Genomic DNA, 19,142 nt, shown 5'->3' with positions numbered 1-19,142 from the left:
AATGCCACCTTCCCTGCAGGGATTCCCATTTGAGCTCTCGAAGCATCTCCGTAACACTTAAATTTTGTTCGAACCTACCGATAACAAATCTAGCAGCCCTCCCTCTGAGCTGCTTCGATGTCTTCCTTCAATCCAACCTGGTACGGATCCCAAACACTCAAGCAGTGCTCAAGAATAGGTTGCACCAGCGTCCTATATGCCGGCTCCTTTACAGGTGAACCACTCCTTCCTAAAATTCTCCCAATGAACCGAAGTCGACCATTTGCCTTCCCTACCAAAGTCTTCACATGCTCGTTCCATCTCATACCGCTTTGCAACTTTACTCCCAGATATTAAAACGACTGGACATTAGTGATACTGTAACCGAACATTACAGGTTTGTTCTTTCCTACTCATCTGCATTAACTTACATTCTTCCGCATTTAGGGCTAGCTCATCACATCAACTGTATATTTCGTCTAAACCCTCTCATATCTTCTTACAGTCACTCAACGTCGACCCTTCCAGTACACCACGGCATCATCAGCAAACAACCGCAGACTGCTGCCCACCCTGTCAGCCAAATCATTAATGTATATAAAGAACAGAAGCGGTCCTATCATACTTCCCTGGACCACTCCTGACGGTACCCTTGTCTCTGATGAACACTCACCATCGAGGACAACATCCTGGTTTCTAATATTTAAGAGGTCTGCGAGCCACTCACATATCTCTGGACTTCATCCATATGCTCGTACCTTTGTTAACAGTCTGCAGTGTGACACCATGTCAATTTTTTTCCGGAAATATAGAAATATGGAATCTTCCTGTTTCCCTTCATCCATAGTTCTCAGTACATCATGTGAGAAACGGGCAAACTGAGTGTCGCATGAGCGATGCTTTGTAAATCAATGCTGATTCGTGCGCATAAGCTTCTTAACCTCAAGGAAGTTTATTATATTCGACTTGAGAATGTATTCAATGATTCTTCAGCAAACAGAAGTTAGTAATTTTGCGGGTCCGTTCTTTTACATTTCTTATATACTGTAGTCATCTGCGCTTTGTTCCAGTCGCTTGGGATTCCGTGCTCGACAAAAGATGCACGATAAATGGAAGCTAGGTAAGGGCCATTGTTGTAGAGTACTCTCTGTAAAATCCAACTGGGATTCCATCTGGACCTGGTGATTTATTTGTTTTCCAATCTTTAATTTGGTTGTCTACGCCGGGTATGCTCTTTTCCATGTCGTCCATATGGGAGTCTGTCCGATGGTCAAATGACGGTATGTTTGTACGGTTCTCCTGAGTGAACGATTTCTTGAATGTGAAATTTAAAACTTCGTCTTTCGTTTTGCTATATTCAACTGCCACACCAGACTGGTTAACAAGAGACTAAATAGAAGCCTTACATCCGCTTAACAATTTTACATACGACTAGAATTTTCTCGTGTTCTCTGCGAGATCTTTTGCTAAGGTGTGGCAATTGTGGTATGTTTCGCGCATAGATTTTTTCACAAACGCCCGAATCCCTACTATCCTTCGCTTGTCGTCATTTGTGCGTCCCCTTTCGAACCTAGAGGGCAACAGCATCTTACGAATTACATTATTAACCCGTGGTGGGTATTTTCCGTCCTTTATACACTTACTAGGCATGTATATCTCCAGTCTACTTACTAGGCACGTATCTCACCTGAGTACGATTTACAATCTGCTTAAACTTTGCGCATAATTCCTCTGCATCCATCTTACTGGTACTAAGTGATGCCTGTTCACTGTCTAAGTAACATGTTAATAATTGCTTATCTGCTCTGTCTAGCAGAAACACTCTCCTAGCCTTTTTGACTAATTTATTAATTTTCGTAATCATAGTTGCTATAACGACATCATTGTTGCTAATTCCCGTTCCTATATTGACATTGTCAATAAGGTCCGGCCTACTTGTAGCTACAAGGTGTAAGAGCCGAGCTAGCGGCTCAAGACAATTTTCAGAAAATGTGTTCAAAATTATTTCGAATGACTGTCTGTACCCCCCACCCCCACCTCCTCCCCCCCACAATGAATCCATAGACATCCCAGTCTACACTCGGTAGGTTAAAGTCGCCTCCAACTAGTATTTAGAAGGTTCATATTGAAAGAGTAATTCAGTCACCGAATTTCATCTCAGCTTGCTTCGTGACATTTTAGAGATGTACCACCAAGAAAGGAAAGCCTCAGAATTCATCGATAAGACGGGGAATAGCTATTGCGAGTTCGATAAACGCACTTTACAAGCACCGTTGACTCGTCAGTAAAACAACATGGACCTGTAAGCAGATGCATATTATTCGGCGAGGACAAAAAACGAAAGAAATCGTGTTACTACTGTAAACATTGTGATGTGGGACTGGGCCTTGTTTCGAAACGTATCACATAAAAAAACTTTCTGGAACGTTCTTCTCTGCGTGCCACCTTTTACGTGACGGAAAGGAACATTAAGGTTTTATGTCCTGACGGAGATGAGGTCATTAGAAACACGGGACAAGTTCGGACTGAGAATGGATGGCGAAGGAAATCACCTGCGTCCACTTCAAACCTAAATTTGAGTGGTTGAAGGGGAACTGAAGCATTGTCTTCCTATATGCGAGTCCAGAGTGTAAAATGAAGGGCGAGCAGACGAAGCCCCATTTTCTCTTCATAGCAAAGTGACAAGGAGCGCCTACAGGCAGTTTCGCAGGCTTACACCAAACCTTCCGTAACGCGCAATTTAAATCTGTGCCGTAGGACCAGACACTACCGGAGCGTGTTAATTTTCGTCAAATGCAGTAACATTTTTCCCACTATATAAATTACTAACTAATACAATAATGAAATAAACGCACATGAGGAGCTTCTAGGTAGATAACAGCACACATTATTGTACTGCCAGATGCGAAATGGATTTTTAGCCATTCTAAATGGTATTTGTAACGTTCTTCTGGGAGATACCACTTTCCCCACTACAAGCGCTGCCCAGCCTTCAGAGTTTACATAGAGACTATATTTATTTCGTCTCCACAGTCTGTATCATGATATGTATGTTGAAATATAAGCATGATATTATTTTTGTTGTGTGTATTTCAACGTTGAAGGACTTTCAGGTTTTGCAAGTGGCGCCGACAATAGTGTTTCAAGAAATTTCTGTTTGTTAGTACAGTTTTTGGAGACGTGCTATATTATAACATACTTCGTATGTGTGATTTGTCATTAACTGGTGTGTTACCTATTTGTCTTGTCTGAACGGGTCTATGGTTTATCTTTCCCAGAAGTCAACGGGTCGTTGCTCCCACGTACTGTGGATGATCTTAATATTTGTTGTGTTATATGATCTTTCGATTAACTGCCGTCGCATAATATGGAGTTAAGCAGTTATTTCGTAGCGTGGAATGTATGTACTCTGAAATGGCTGAATGGTGCTATGTCCCGTTTGTAGTTTTGCTGTAAGCGGGTCGGTTTTTGTATGAAAGTGAGGATGCATACATGATCAGATATGACTTGACTCGTTTTGTATATCTATATAGCTGACTTGGAGTTACCTGCACAGTTTTTGTATAGAAAATGTTCAGGATGTTCGAGATAAAGACTGGCACCCAGCAATAGCTGACGTCATTAGTCTAAGTGGACAACTTCTCTTTTGCCGTCACACAGTGAGCCAGAATCATGAAATCCCAGCCAAAATTGCAAAATCTACTCTAATATGGCCAAAATGGGTATAATGGGGTTTCTGAACTTTATGATAACGATTTTTTATATTAAAATTGAAAAATTCAAGATGCTTATCCCAGTGCGGTGAATAGAACCTATAAAAAATTAACGAAGTGGGCAGAAAATGTTTTCTGTGAACATTTATAATTTTAATGGTAAACGTCATTTTAAAAATTGCCTCTGTTACTGTCTTTATTACGGAAAATTTCCTTCGTCATCTTCTTCTTCACCGACATTTGTGTCCTCTTCATCATCCTGAGCATCTGATCCCTTGTAATCCTTCGCAGCAAGTACCAAGAGCGCAATAGCTGCCGACGACAATGTTTTCACTTTCCCCGAAGATGGTTTCCGCAAAGAAGAAGTATGTAATAGTAAAATATAAATTAACAAAATTAAATTTATGAAGGAAACATCTTGTGTCTATACACACACACACACACACACAATATATATATATATATATATATATATATATATATATATATATATATATATACTGAGTACTTTTTACTCTTTTAATATATTTAAAATATCATCATCATCATCAAATCGGTGATGGAGGACCCTGTATATCATGCGCCGACCTCACAATGCTCCTCCATAGATGGCGATCTTGTGCACTTTGGATCCAGTTGTCACGGACTCCTGGCTGGTAGAGGTCTTTCTGTATCTCATCCTCCTATCGCTTCCTGGGTCTTCCGATTGGACCGGTACCATCAGGTCTTCCCATAAGTACGGCTTTTGCCTGAGAGTTGTTTGGTCTCCTAGCAATGTGGCCTGCCAAGCTTATTCTCCGCGCTTTCGGTTTTTGAACGAAGAACGGTTACCTCATCATCTCATACAATTCTTGCTTTTTTCTACGTCTCCACGAGCTCCCTTGCTGGACAGGTCCAAAGATCCTTCTCATAATTTTTCCTTCGAAGACCAACAAGTTTTCTTCATCTTTCTTTGTTGTGCTTAGGGTTTCTGTCCCAACCAACGATACTGGCACTATAACAGCATTGTATGCTTTAAGTCTGGCCATAATTGATAAATTCTTGCGTGGCATTATCTGCTTTAGACTGAAACAAGTTTTAGACCCGTTCACAATACGTCGGTTTATTTCCTGTTTTAAATTATTTTGCCTGTTGAACCATGTAGCAAGGTATTTAAAATTTTCCACTTTAGCAAATTTCCATATCCCTACCTGTAATGGGCTGTCATTAGGGCTTCTCTTGATGCCTCCATTACCTCGGTCTTTTCCGCATTAATCCGTAACCCGATCTTACTTTCATTTTGCGCTAGGTCCTCTACAGTTTTTGCCAACTCTTCCTCTGATTCTGCTAGAACTGATATGTCGTCTGCATGACCCAATAAATCTGTTCTACCATTTAGCGTCACCCCTTTGTTTTCTCTTTTCATTTCTCGGATTGCTTTCTCTAGGACCAGATTAAATAACAGTGGTGAAATAATATCACCTTGTCTCACACCTGTTCTGGTATGGAATTCTTCGGACAGCTCCCCTCGGTATTTGACTTTGGCTATTGCCTCCGCTGTGGACACGTTGACCATATTTATTAATTTCATTGGTATACCAAGCTTTCTCAGGATGTTGTACATACTTAATCTGTGAATACTGTCATAAGCCTTTGAAAAGTCCACGAACGTCACCAGCACTTTTCCCAGATTTGCCCCATAAGGAAAATTTGATCGATGGTCGATCGTCCTTCCCGGAAGCCTGCTTGATACTCTCCTACAATATCTTTTGCAAATGGCTTAAGTTTATCAAGTGTTATTAAAGATATATATGGATAGAAATAAAGATAGAACTTTATAAGGTACACTTCGGAGAGAAATGCCTCTGTAGTTGTTACAATTCCTATTACTGTTCTTTTTATGCAGCGGGATAGTGGCGGCTGATTTCCACTCTTCTGGGATTTCCTCTTTTTCTCATATTTCTTTTATGAGATTGTGTAGCTCTTCCTGAAGTGTTTCTCCTCCTGCCTTCAACATCTCTGCCGTTATCCTATCCTTTCCTGGTGCCTTATTATTCTTTAGTTTCCTCATTGCTCTTTCGACATCTTGTTGTGTCCCTTGAATGTTTGCGGCTTCTCCTTTAGCCTCTATATTATTCTCATGTGGAAAGACCCTCTCTGGATCTTCAGCATTTAATAGCTCTTCAAAATATTCTCTCCACCTATTCAGAATTTTTTGTTGTTGTCTTTTAGCATATTTCCATCCTTATCATTAATAACTAAAGCTTCGTTTCTGTGACCATTCCTCACATGTTTCAACATCTAAAACATTTTCCTGCTATCTGATATTATATTTCCCTTTTCGATTTCATCAATCATATTGTTTAATAACTTCCTTTTTTCTGTTCTCAGAATCCTATTTGTTTCTCTTCTTACGGTCTTGAGTGCTTCCTGTTGTACCGCACATTGTCCAGTATGTGCACCGCCCTTGCTCTCTTACTGGCCTTCACAGCTTGTTCACATGTCTCGTTGAACCATTTCTTCTCTGTTGTTAGCTTTTTTCTCTCCTAGAATTTCTTTAGCTGCTTCAGTTACAGAGGTTCTTATTTCTTCCCATTGCTTGTTAACACTTACTTCATCAGCGTGGTCTGATGCCAATATTTCAAATTTATACTGCTGGTATATCTCTGGATCCTTAAGCTTCTCAATATCAAACAGTCTCTTAGCCATGTTGTAGCACAGCTGTAACCGTAATCTGGCTATGGTTGGGACGTGATCTGTGTGTGCATCTGCTCCTCTGTACGATCTCACATCCCTCACACACTTCTTGCGCCTCTCACCTATCAACAGATGATCTACCTGATTGACGGTGCTACCATCTGGGAAAATCCAGGTGCGTTTCTGGACCTGTTTGTGGGAGAAAGATGTTGAGATCACCATAAGATTCTGCATTAACGCAAAACTAATTAACAGCAGGCCATTTTCATTTGCTTTTACATGTAAACTCTATTTTCCAATTGTTGGTCTACACATCTCTTCGTGTCCTATTTTGGCACTGAAATCTCCCAGAATATTCTTAAGATTTCTGTTGCTAATGTTCAGTCCGGAACCGCTCGACTGCTACGGTCGCAGGTTCGAGTCCTGCCTCAGGCATGGATGTGTGTGATGTCCTTAGGTTAGTTAGGTTTAAGTAGTTCTAAGTTCTAGGGGACTGAAGACCTCAGATGTTAAGTCCCATAGTGCTCAGAGGGATTTGAACCATTTTTTGTTGCTAATGCTCTCCACTGTTCTTTATAGAACTCAAACTTCTCCTCTTGATCACTTATGTTTGTTGGTGAATATGCGTTAACAAGAGTGAGATCGCCATACCTATGCCTAAAAGTTATACACGATATGCTGTTGCTGACTGCACTGAAGACCTTCACTTCCCCTATCACCCACTCACTCACCATAAATCCCGTTCCATGTTCATGTTTACCATTTTTAAAAATATTTTAAAAATATATTATTATACTTAGTAATCATGTTTTTCATTTTTAATAGCTTATTAGCAATGTTATAGAAATAAAAAATGTGTGATTGTGTGTGCACAGAGGTTTTAATTGTGTTTTAGTAAAATTCTCGATTCTGTCTCTTAAAAAATATCTGAAAGGTGGAATTGGGGTTAGTAGCTGAAGTTTAAGATTGATTCGCGAAGATAGTGACACGTAATTAGGGAGGAATTAAAAAGAAGGAGGAATATCGTGAAATCTAAAATGTCTCTCTTTTTCCTCTCGCGTTTTGCAGTTTTTTGCTTGTATTCCGGTAAGAAGTTATTTAACAAAAACAATTGTTCATTAATGATTAAATAATGTAATAAGTGTTCGTAATTAAGTACATACCTTCTGGGATAGCATGTACTGTTTGCAGATGACGCTGCAATATACCGTCTAGTAAAATCATCAGACAATCAATTCCAATTACAAAATGATCTAGAGAGAATTTAAGTATGGTGCGAAAAGTGGCAACTGGGACAAAACAAAGAAAAGTGCGAGGTCATCCACATGACTACTAAAAGAGATCCGATAAATTTAGGGTATACGATAAATCGCACAAATCTAAGGGCTGTCAATTCGACTAAATACCTAGGAATTACTATTACGAGCAACGTAAATTGGAAAAACCACATAGATAATATTGTGGGGAAGGTGAAACAAAGACTGCGTTTTGTTGGCAGAACACTTAGAAGCTGCGACAAACTCACTAAAGAGACAGCCTACATTACACTTGTCGGTCGTCTGCTTGAATATTGCTTCGCGGTGTGGGATCCTTACCAGGTTGGATTGACGGAGGACATCGAAAAAGTGCAAAGAAGGGCAGTTCGTTCCGTGTTGTCGCGCAATAGGGGTGAGAGTGTCACTGATATGATACGCTAGTTGGAATGGCAGTCACTGAAGCAAAGGCGGTTTTCTTTGCAGCGAGATCTATTTACGAAATTTCAATCACCAGCTTTCTCTTCCGAATGTGAAAATATTTTGTTGACACCCACCTACGTAGGGAGGAATGATCAGCATAATAAAATAACAGAAATCAGAGCTAGAACGGAAAGATTTAGGTGTTCCCTTTTCCCACACGCCATTCGAGAGTGGAATGGTAGAGAAGTAGTATGAAAGTAGTTCGATGAACTCTCTCCCAGGCACTTAAGTGTGAATTGCAGAGTAACCATGTAGACGTAGATGTATTAAAAAAACTGAGCCAGATTTCGCCAAAGAAAACTATTTCATCCGAACGAAATTCAACCTTCGAAAGAAACAGCTGTCCGCTTCTATGGCCAGGATTTGACTGTTCCAACAGTACTCTAGCCAACCTATTAACCAAAACTTCTTAACTCGGAACTGTTTTTTTTTATGGCTACTTTTTCGGTAATCTTATCCACGTGTCTTCATGCCTTAATTTGTAGTTATCATAATTTCTACGTAATTACCATATAATGTAATGAGAACGTAACTTATTTATACGGGGGTATTGATAATGAATGTTAAGTTGTGCAGGACATGAAATTAAGTAGAACTTCCCGCAAGGGTGTTGAACAACATATATGTGTTGCTACGACCTCATCTCACGGCGTGGTCGGCTGATGTGTCAGAAAATAATGAATCAACATAGAAATTTGTAATTAATAAATTATTACATCTTTTATATTTCGATAAAGTAATGAAATATAATTGAATATAACTCTACTAATCTCTGTTGATCCATTGTGGTTGCGGGACAGCGACTGGTCAAACGTTTAAGGAAAATCGCCAAACAACCGTGCGACTTGAGGACTTATTTTATTTTAATTTCACAACCAGTTTCGGCAATTCAGTATGCCATCTTCAGGCCTCTTATGTCTATACACGAGATGCATACGGGGCCTGAAGATGGCGTATTGAATTGCCGATACTAGTTGTGAAAATAAAATAAAATAACTTCTCAAACTGCACGACTGTTTCGCGATTTGCCTTGTTAGACATTACTATTAAGTCAGTGGAAAACGGGAGACGGAAGGCGATACGTTACTGAAATCACAACACTCCGCAACATCTCCAAAACATTCCGGCAGGCGTCACGTTGGGTAGTTAAAAGCTGAAGAGTAAGCTTTGAGCGTCTTCCTCCCATTATCGTCTTTCTCGGTTGCGGTGACTCCTGGGAAAGCCCAATATTCTGCGTCACTCGCGTCTGCGAATGTTGGCGCTACCTTGTTGTAAGTTACAAGGTTACACTGCTTGCCAGGACTCGCGAAATGGGAATACAGCCAAGAGAATTACGCAGAAAACAATGAACGCTTGTAGGAAACGCAGAGTTATTACTGTTTCTTCTGAATTTATAGCTGCAAAATGCTGTGGACCTAGTCTGCTTGTAGTTGCTTACAAAAGAAAGAAAGAATGCCAATGTGAAGTGTTATATTTTTTTTTACTTGATAACATGTTTCAAGATATTGGTCGCTTACAGTCACATTACAAATTTTTCTTGTTTATCGTTTATGGATCACGGGATATGTGTGTCTGAAGCGTCAAATGTATGCTTAAGTTAGGGAAAAATGTGATGTCGGTTCTTGCATTCTAGAAAGTTGCGCCTTTAAAGTTCGATGAATGGTACGAAAAAGGAAACAAGAGTTACAAAGTATCTCTATAGGTTTTCAAGGTAATCACCGCTACCTACACCATACTTCTGACATCGTTTGTAAAGCTGCTGGAAACCGCCAGCAAACGCCCTTTTTGGAATCGCACTAGGGACCGTGGTCACGCTTGGTTGGATACCTGCACGTCTGCGAATGTTCGTGAACAATGGTGCTTACACTGTCTTTGCTTCTGTCCAACTCTTGTGCTCTCATTCTCAAAGACAGCCGCCGGTCATCCGCAAGCATCTGTCGCACTTGCGTCATTACAAAATGGTGCACAAGATGGAGCAACGCGTTAACATGAAGTTTTGCTGCAATTTAGGGAAAACGGCTATGGAGACTAATAGAAAGTTAATGTTGGTGTACGCTGTTGAAGCAGTTTGCAAAAATTGTATGTCTGAGCGATTTTAACGCTTTGGAGACGGAAAGAAGGATGTCGTGGATGAGGAACGTTTGGACAACATGCACAATCCCAGACAACGTCGAATGAGTGCGACGGATGCTTAAGCGTATGATGATGGTTTCCAACAATTTTACAACCGATATCAGAAGTGTTTTGCAGGTAATGGTGATTACTTTGAAAGCTAGTGAAGCAATTTTGCTTGTAACTTTTGCTTCCTCTACTTTTTGAGACAATTCACAAAACTTTTTAGACGCACCCTGTATTTTTTTTTCGACCTTTCCCCACAAAAATTAACTTATTTACCAATAAACCTACTTTGAATATTTATTTTGATGCATCGCTTCGTAAATGTGACAAAACATTATACATGACGCCGTGCGTGCACACGTCTTTCGTGTTTAAAGCACAAAACCCCCATGTACGTAATTTTTATTACACCGGATTCGCATCTTGGAGGAGCAGGTTTTGAACTCGCCATCTGGCCACCCACTGTTAGGTTTTCCGTGATTTCCTTAAAACACTTAAGGCGACTGCTACAATGTTTCTTTTGAAAGGGCGTGGCCAACTTCCTTCGCTCGTTCCCTAATTCCTTCCCCATTTCCGACCTTGTACTTCATCTCTAATTGCTTAATCGTCGACAAGGTGTAAACGCGAATCTTACCATCTTCTTCCTCCGACATGTTGCGAAGTGTGAAAAAGCATCTTGCAGCTGGTTGTGAGAGGTGAACACGAACCGCTGCGCCGTTTGTGTTATCAATGAGTTTGGATCTGGTGACAACACACGGCCTGCTTTTTTCTAATAGCATCATGGGGCCCACCAAGTTTGATCTCCTTCTTGCCTTAAATTTTTCAGTCACGTAATTCATACGGTATAAGAGAGAATACTTACCATCATCATCTTCTTCGAAGGATTAGGTGTCGTAGTTACCTGTTCTGGTCTCTGTCATTCATTCATTCATCCATTCATCCATCCATTCATCCATCCACCGATCCACCCATCTCTTATGAGGTGCACCTATTTCTCTCTTTCCAGTCGGTCGAAACTTCGTTATCTTTTTTGGCCATCTATTTGTTACAAAAAAATGGTTCAAATGGCTCTGAGCACTATGAGACTTAACATCTGTGGTCATCAGTCCCCTAGAACTTAGAACTGCTTAAACGTAACTAACCTATGGACATCACACACATCCATGTCCGAGGCAGAATTCGAACCTGCGACCGTAGCGGTCACGCGGTTCCAGAGTGAAGCGCCTAGAACCGCACGGCCACACCGGCCGGCTATTTGTTATAATTTTATCAACATGATCCATCCATTCGATTCTATTCTCTTATATCTTGTCATTAATGGAAAAAGATTTTTAAGTCTAACCTTATAGTTGCATTCCTTGTTTTATTCACTGCATAAGAGCTACTTACAAATCTGATGAACTTCGTCTCAGCTTCCTGCACACGTGATCCTTCATTTGTTGTTACCGTCCATGATTTGGGACCATGTACAGGAGTAGGTACATCCATAACTTTATAGAAGTTCAATTGTGTTTCCTTTCTTGTTTTTCTTCCCAAAATTTTTACAAGTTGTTCCGCTGATAGCTTGATGTTTATTAATCTTCTCAATGTCTTTGTCATTGTTAAAACTAATATCACATTCTAGATAACTGAAGTGGGATACTTGTTCTAAAATTTTTTCATTTATTATTATGTTCGATATTACTAGATTATTTCCTTTGAAAGCCATTATCTATGTCCTATTCGCAGATGTAGTTAAGTTGTAATATATCGCGTTTTGGTTCAAACTATATACTGCTCTTTGTAAATTACCTGCATAATTTCCTGCATAATTATCTGATCATCAGCATTTAACACAGTATTATATACTGTAATCTTTGATTAAGAAATTTCCCATAAATTTTACAATCTGCTTTTAGCAGACTTATTCATCCATAATTTCCTGTGTCTTTACTGTTGTCTTTTGTAAATACAGAAATAACTTCAACTGTGTTCCGTTCTTCAGATACCGAACAGTTCTTCTAATAAATATCTAAAAACTGGAGGAAGCAAAATTCTAAAATGATTTCTCCTTATTTGATTAATTAAGCACTAATGCAATCTAGGCCAGCAGCTTTTCTGTTTTTTGTCTCATTTAAAGCTCTTTTAATTCGTTTATTTTATCTATGGAGTTACTATCAAATTTTGTAGAAAAACTTCCTTTACTATCTTTACCATAACGTAAATTTCTGTAATGGTGTATCCATTGCTTTTCTGTTATTAGAAGAAAGATCTACAGAGTTACTATCAAATTTTGTAGAACAGCTTTCTTCATTATCTTTATTATATTATAAATTTCTGTAATGGTGTATCCATTGCTTTTCTGATATTGTAATAAAGACTATGGATTTGATAATGAGTTACTAAGCTCTCAAAGCCCAAAAAGAATAACAGTTCGGTTAAAGTTACCACCTGTAATATCTTGTTTATTTAGTGTTGGTCAAGTTTACAGTCGCAGCCTTCCATGCATATGGCAGACGCAAGATGAAAAACAGAGGAAAACTTCACGTACAGGATGAGCAATATACAGATGGCTCGGAAAATACTGACTGTTGTTAATGGGCAGGAGAACTGCCCATCTCAGAAAATGCTGGAAACAGTGATTTCGACGCAACAATCGGTCGCAGTCACATGTAAGCACCTGGCCATCCCGTCGCCGAATACTTTGCCGTTTCATTACGTTTGATTAAGTGAGAGGAGTACACACGCTTAGTGACCAGTTGAATCCAACATAAAATGGTGTTCACGATAAAACAGAGCGTGTTAATTGCCGTCCTGTCGAAACATTATCAAAAACTAAGCCTTTCTGGCTATAAGGTTGTGGTACCCGAAACTCTTCTGACGTTTCGTCCAGAACTGCGCTGCGCGTCCTCAAAGGCGTTACTCCTCCGTTGAGTCTCGCCAACTAACGAGTCCTATATACTATAAAAAAAGGGGCTTGACCAGAGTAATAAGTGATAACCAGAGGTGATCGTTGTGAAAGATGAAACTTAACTATCGATTGCCGTTAGAGATAAAAAAATTGATCAGTAATTCTGCAGAGCTGTTGTCCATATGTCGCTAAGTTGCATGGTCTCTTCTTTTCTATTAAAATTATCCTTATGTTTATATATTTCTATGACTTCTCTACATAGCCCCGTAGATAATAGTTCGTCGTCGTAGATAAAAAATTGGAAAACAAGTTGCTACGTCCGATTTGTCTATTTTCCCTAGTCGGCAAAGGCTTTTTTTAGACATTCAGCCGTGTATTCACGCTTGTTTTGGTTGTTCTAATACAAACTTCACCACAAGAACACGGCATTTTATGTACGCCACACAGTGACAGAGGAGGGCGTTTATCCTTCACAGACCGGAGTGCTTGAGCTATTTTCTTTGTTGCTCTAAAAGCCGGTCTGATTCATATTTCTGTAAAATATTTCTGACGTGATCTGTAACTTCTTTAATAAAAGGTGGAGAAACTGTATTTTTCCATCGTTGTTTTTCATGCTTATCCTTTGGCCTTCCGTTATTTGATCGAAGAATTCTGTTTACTTCTTTCCCCGAGTAGCCATTTTTCTCGAAAGCCTGTTTTAAATGCTTTAATTCGGCGTCCAGGTATTCCAGCGTACAAATCCTTTTGGTTCTATTGGCACGACTTTTAATGACACTCCACTTTTGTTGTGAACATCGATAGAAGTTTCACCGTTGACAAGGATCATCTATGCTTACCTCGTATAACTCCCTCCACGCCCCTTTTCCTACGGTATATATGTGGGTCTCAGACGTCCGGACAGTCAGTCGGCAAGACGCAATGGAGGAGCAACGCATCTGAAGATGTCCAGCGCAGTTTTGGACGAAACGTGAGGAACAGACGAGTTTCGTGGACCACGACCTTACACCCCGAAAGGTTTACTAGCAGCAATGTCTTTCGGTAGTAAAAGTCATCATTCTGTTATCAAAAAGCAACGGCATCTGCATCTTCACGAATTTTCTGATGTGTATGAATTGAGGCGTCCGGACGAACTGCCAGTGACTTCTAAGTGAAGTGGAATGCGGAATTTTGGATTCTCAGATTTTCATTTATTCAATGAGGTGTGGCTCAGCCTGTCAATGTATGTGAACTCAGAGAAAATATGCATTTATGCATTATAAAATCACCATCAGTACTTTGAGGAGCTTTTGCATAATCTCAAGATTGGGGTTCAGTGTGCGATGTCTGTGTCCGCGTCGTAACACGATTCTTTCATCAAACTGTAGATGCTAACCGGTATGTCCTGAAACTCACAGAAGATGAGCGACTGTATGAATATGTTCAGTCAGACGACGCAGCACATACCGCTTGATAACCTTGGCAGGAGTACATGGGGCGCTCGGTGGGGATAGGACAACCAGCAGAGGAAGTACTGTCTCGTTGCCACCTTGGTCACCTGATCTCTCCACATGTGATTTTTACCTGTGGGACAAATTGAAGGGTCAAGTGTATTCAACTAATCCTCACACTCTGGAGGAACTAGAGGGGGAAACTTAAAAACGCTACAGCTTCTAGGTTTCAACCAGAGCTGCTACACGTGTCTCACAGTTTGATAAATTGAGCATAGCGCTGCTTCACATACGCCAACGGTGGATATTTCCAGCAACTTCTGTTACGTTAGTCAACAAATGTCAATCCCGCAGAGTCTTATGATAAATATTTTCCAGGCTAATTTTAATCTGCACACCCTGTGGCTTACTTCTCGTTTACTCTTAAGATATTGAAGTAAGAGGGCTCTTCAAGAAAGATTGTAACTGACATTTTTTCGCAGATGTTCATTACTCCATTTTATGTTTACATGATCTTCTTCGAAGTACTCACCTCCTACTTGAGTGCACTTTTTATAGCGTCTCTGCCAGTCCTCGAGCACATGGTTTGGGCCGTTCCTTGTCAGGTTCTTGAGAATCGCCTCACTTTCGAGCACTGCTTCGGAGTACTCAAATTGAATGCCCCGTCCTTTGCCTTCAGTGATGGCAATAAAAAAAATCACAGGGTGCAAGATCAGGGCGATAAGGCGGATGCGGTTCACAGGAAATGTTGAATTGAGGCAGACACTGCATGACTTGATTTGCGACTTGAGACCGTGCATTGTCATGATGAAGTCGCCATCCAGTATGAGGCAGTTTCCTTGAAATGTGCTTTCTCAGTTTAGCCAATAGTGATGTGTAGCATGCTGCTGTAACACTAGTGTGAGAGGGAACTGCATGCTGGTAAATCATTCCATGAAAGCCAAAAAATGTGATCACTATCACTTTCACTGCAGATGGAATAACTTTCACCTGGCAATTTCCACATTGTGCTGACTCATTTTTCTTCAGGATCACAATGCAGCAGCCATGGCTCATCACCTGTAATAATAGATTTCAGAAAGGCATCCCCTCCATCAGCAAAGAGACGCAACACCTCACGTCTTCTCTTCATTAGCACAGCCTTTTGTTCGAGAGTCAACAGACATGGCACTTATGGAGATGATCACGCATAGTAGTAAAGACATTGCCATACGAAATTCTTAATACACTCCTGGAAATTGAAATAAGAACACCGTGAATTCATTGTCCCAGGAAGGGGAAACTTTATTGACACATTCCTGGGGTCAGATACACCACATGATCACACTGACAGAATCACAGGCACATAGACACAGGCAACAGAGCATGCACAATGTCGGCAGTAGTACAGTGTATATCCACCTTTCGCAGCAATGCAGGCTGCTATTCTCCCATGGAGACGATCGTAGAGATGCTGGATGTAGTCCTGTGGAACGGCTTGCCATGCCATTTCCACCTGGCGCCTCAGTTGGACCAGCGTTCGTGCTGGACGTGCAGACCGCGTGAGACGACGCTTCATCCAGGCCCGAAACATGCTCAATGGGGGACAGATCCGGAGATCTTGCTGGCCAGGGTAGTTGACTTACACCTTCTAGAGCACGTTGGGTGGCACGGGATACATGCGGACGTGCATTGTCCTGTTGGAACAGCAAGTTCCCTTGCCGGTCTAGGAATGGTAGAACGATGGGTTCGATGACGGTTTGGATGTACCGTGCACTATTCAGTGTCCCCTCGACGATCACCAGTGGTGTACGGCCAGTGTAGGAGATCGCTCCCCACACCATGATGCCGGGTGTTGGCCCTGTGTGCCTCGGTCGTAGGCAGTCCTGATTGTGGCGCTCACCTGCACGGCGCCAAACACGCATACGACCATCATTGGCACCAATGCAGAAGCGACTCTCATCGCTGAAGACGACACGTCTCCATTCGTCCCTCCATTCACGCCTGTCGCGACACCACTGGAGGCGGGCTGCACGATGTTGGGGCGTGAGCGGAAGACGGCCTAACGGTGTGCGGGACCGTAGCCCAGCTTCATGGAGACGGTTGCGAATGGTCCTCGCCGATACCCCAGGAGCAACAGTGTCCCTAATTTGCTGGGAAGTGGCGGTGCGGTCCCCTACGGCACTGCGTAGGATCCTACGGTCTTGGCGTGCATCCGTGCGTCGCTGCGGTCCGGTCCCAGGTCGACGGGCACGTGCACCTTCCTCCGACCACTGGCGACAACATCGATGTACTGTGGAGACCTCACGCCCCACGTGTTGAGCAATTCGGCGGTACGTCCACCCGGCCTCCCGCATGCCCACTATACGCCCTCGCTCAAAGTCCGTCAACTGCACATACGGTTCACGTCCACGCTGTCGCGGCATGCTACCAGTGTTAAAGACTGCGATGGAGCTCCGTATGCCACGGCAAACTGGCTGACACTGACGGCGGCGGTGCACAAATGCTGCGCAGCTAGCGCCATTCGACGGCCAACACCGCGGGTCCTGGTGTGTCCGCTGTGCCGTGCGTGTGATCATTGCTTGTACAGCCCTCTCGCAGTGTCCGGAGCAAGTATGGTGGGTCTGACACACCGGTGTCAATGTGTTCTTTTTTCCATTTCCAGGAGTGTACATCACCAAGGTTCCGTAATGTTATCCGCCGATCCTCAAGGACAATAACAGCAGCTGTGTTGGTGTTTACCTCAGTCACAGCAGAAGCAGAAACACTTGTCCCACTCGCTTAACACAGACATCTAAGCGTTTCTTGAAGTCCTCGAACCGCCTGAACGCGGCTGCACGAGATAGTGCGTCTTCTCCGAACGCTTGCTGCAGCTTTTTGTAAGGTCCAGTGGCTGTATGGTTTAAACGTACTGCTCCAGTGATTGGTATGCGAAATACAAACAGCGTCTTCAAAAGAGTGTTACACCAGCCTACCGATACGAGAGTGCTGCCGCCTGTCGATATTATACATAAAAATTCGGTCTTTCCAAATCCATGGAGCAAATAGGAAACTATCAGGGAAACTGCAGGAAAAAAATTGCCTCATTTTTTGTTGATTAGCACTCGCATTAAATGTACCCTCTGTATAAGTCATTGTCTTCGTGAGACGTTCATACACATTCTTCCTCATTTTTTTTTCTGTACAATTCAAAGTTTAAGAGTTACATTGAGGAGAATCACTGCACTGCTTTTTTCCCCCTTTTTTTCGTTTCGGATACCATTACTTGCCACAGCCCTAGTAAACACTTAGAATAACAAAAACAGTCTCCTCAACAGATCTTACGCTAATACTGTCCATGATAAACGCCTCGGTCCGGCAAGGCCAGCAAATGGTGATTAACGTTTCACCTGCTGTTCCAAATAAACATATATCTTCTGTGGGATTAAGATCCGATTATTTTGTGGACAAGTCGACGTGCGATAGGATGATTGATGGTTTACTCAACCAGGAGTGTATGCGTGCAGCCTGGTGAATGCAGGGAGTGTCCACAGCAGAGCCATCAACAAGATGTAGAAAAAAGAGTGACATTTGGACTCCAAGAATGTTGTAATAAACATCTTGTTCCATGTTCCTTTAACCTGAACGAGTGGGCCCAAGGCAAGGCACGTAAAATATCCCCTCCCCACCTCACTACCCTAAACTCCTCAGAAACACATCTGGCCTGTACTACACTCTCTACGCACTGCTAGTTAATCTAGCTTCTGTGTCGTTTGGCTCACAGAAGACGTGCAGCTTTAAGTGCTGCTGTGAGCAAGGGATTTTTGCGAGATAAGAGGTTCAAAATGTCCATTGCATGCAGTTCCCTTCGCAATGTTCGCTCTGAAGTTGGCTGAGACGGACCTGAATTAACCGACAGCAACGTTTGAAAACCGTCATCTCGAGTCCCTTTCGGTTAGGGTCTTTATACAACCACTGTTCTTACGCCGAGTTATATGGCCACGAGTGGTACACCATTCCTTGTAGAAACGTTGGGCAGCCGGTGGTGGTACAGCAACAAATCGGGGCGGCATCGGTGTGGCTGAAGGCATGTACCAGCGCGATAGTTGCTTACGTCACGTCTTCACCTCGATCTACCTTACAGCGCCTTATTCAATACTACAGATTGACAGATGCACGCTGGCCGTTGTTACCGAGCGGTTCTAGGCGCTTCAGTCCGGAACCGCGCTGTTGCTACGGTCGCAGGTTCGAATCCTGCCTCGGGCATGGATGTGTGTGCTGTCCTTAGGTTAGCTATGTTTAAGTAGTTCTAAGGCTAGGGGACTGATGACCTCAGATGTTAAGTCCCATAGTGCTCAGAGCCATTTGAACCATTTTTAACAGATGCACACCACTTCATTGGTGCAAATTACGTAACCGGTGGAGGATCATACGATCCTCTGATACCAGTTTTACACCATTCCCCAGCGATCTATGTGCAAGAACGTTTTCCGATGCGCTTACGAAGTAGGCATCACATACTTACGTCCACACTATCAGCTGAAAGGGCACTATCCTAAGCGCCATGGCGATTTTCAGATAGTTTCGGCCATAAATGTGAATGAAGAAACTTCATGGTGGATTAAAACTGTGTGCCGGATCGAGA

This window comes from Schistocerca nitens, chromosome 1 (assembly GCF_023898315.1).
Source record: "Schistocerca nitens isolate TAMUIC-IGC-003100 chromosome 1, iqSchNite1.1, whole genome shotgun sequence".
Classification (NCBI taxonomy): domain Eukaryota; kingdom Metazoa; phylum Arthropoda; class Insecta; order Orthoptera; family Acrididae; genus Schistocerca; species Schistocerca nitens.
This window is presented reverse-complemented; position numbering follows the sequence as displayed.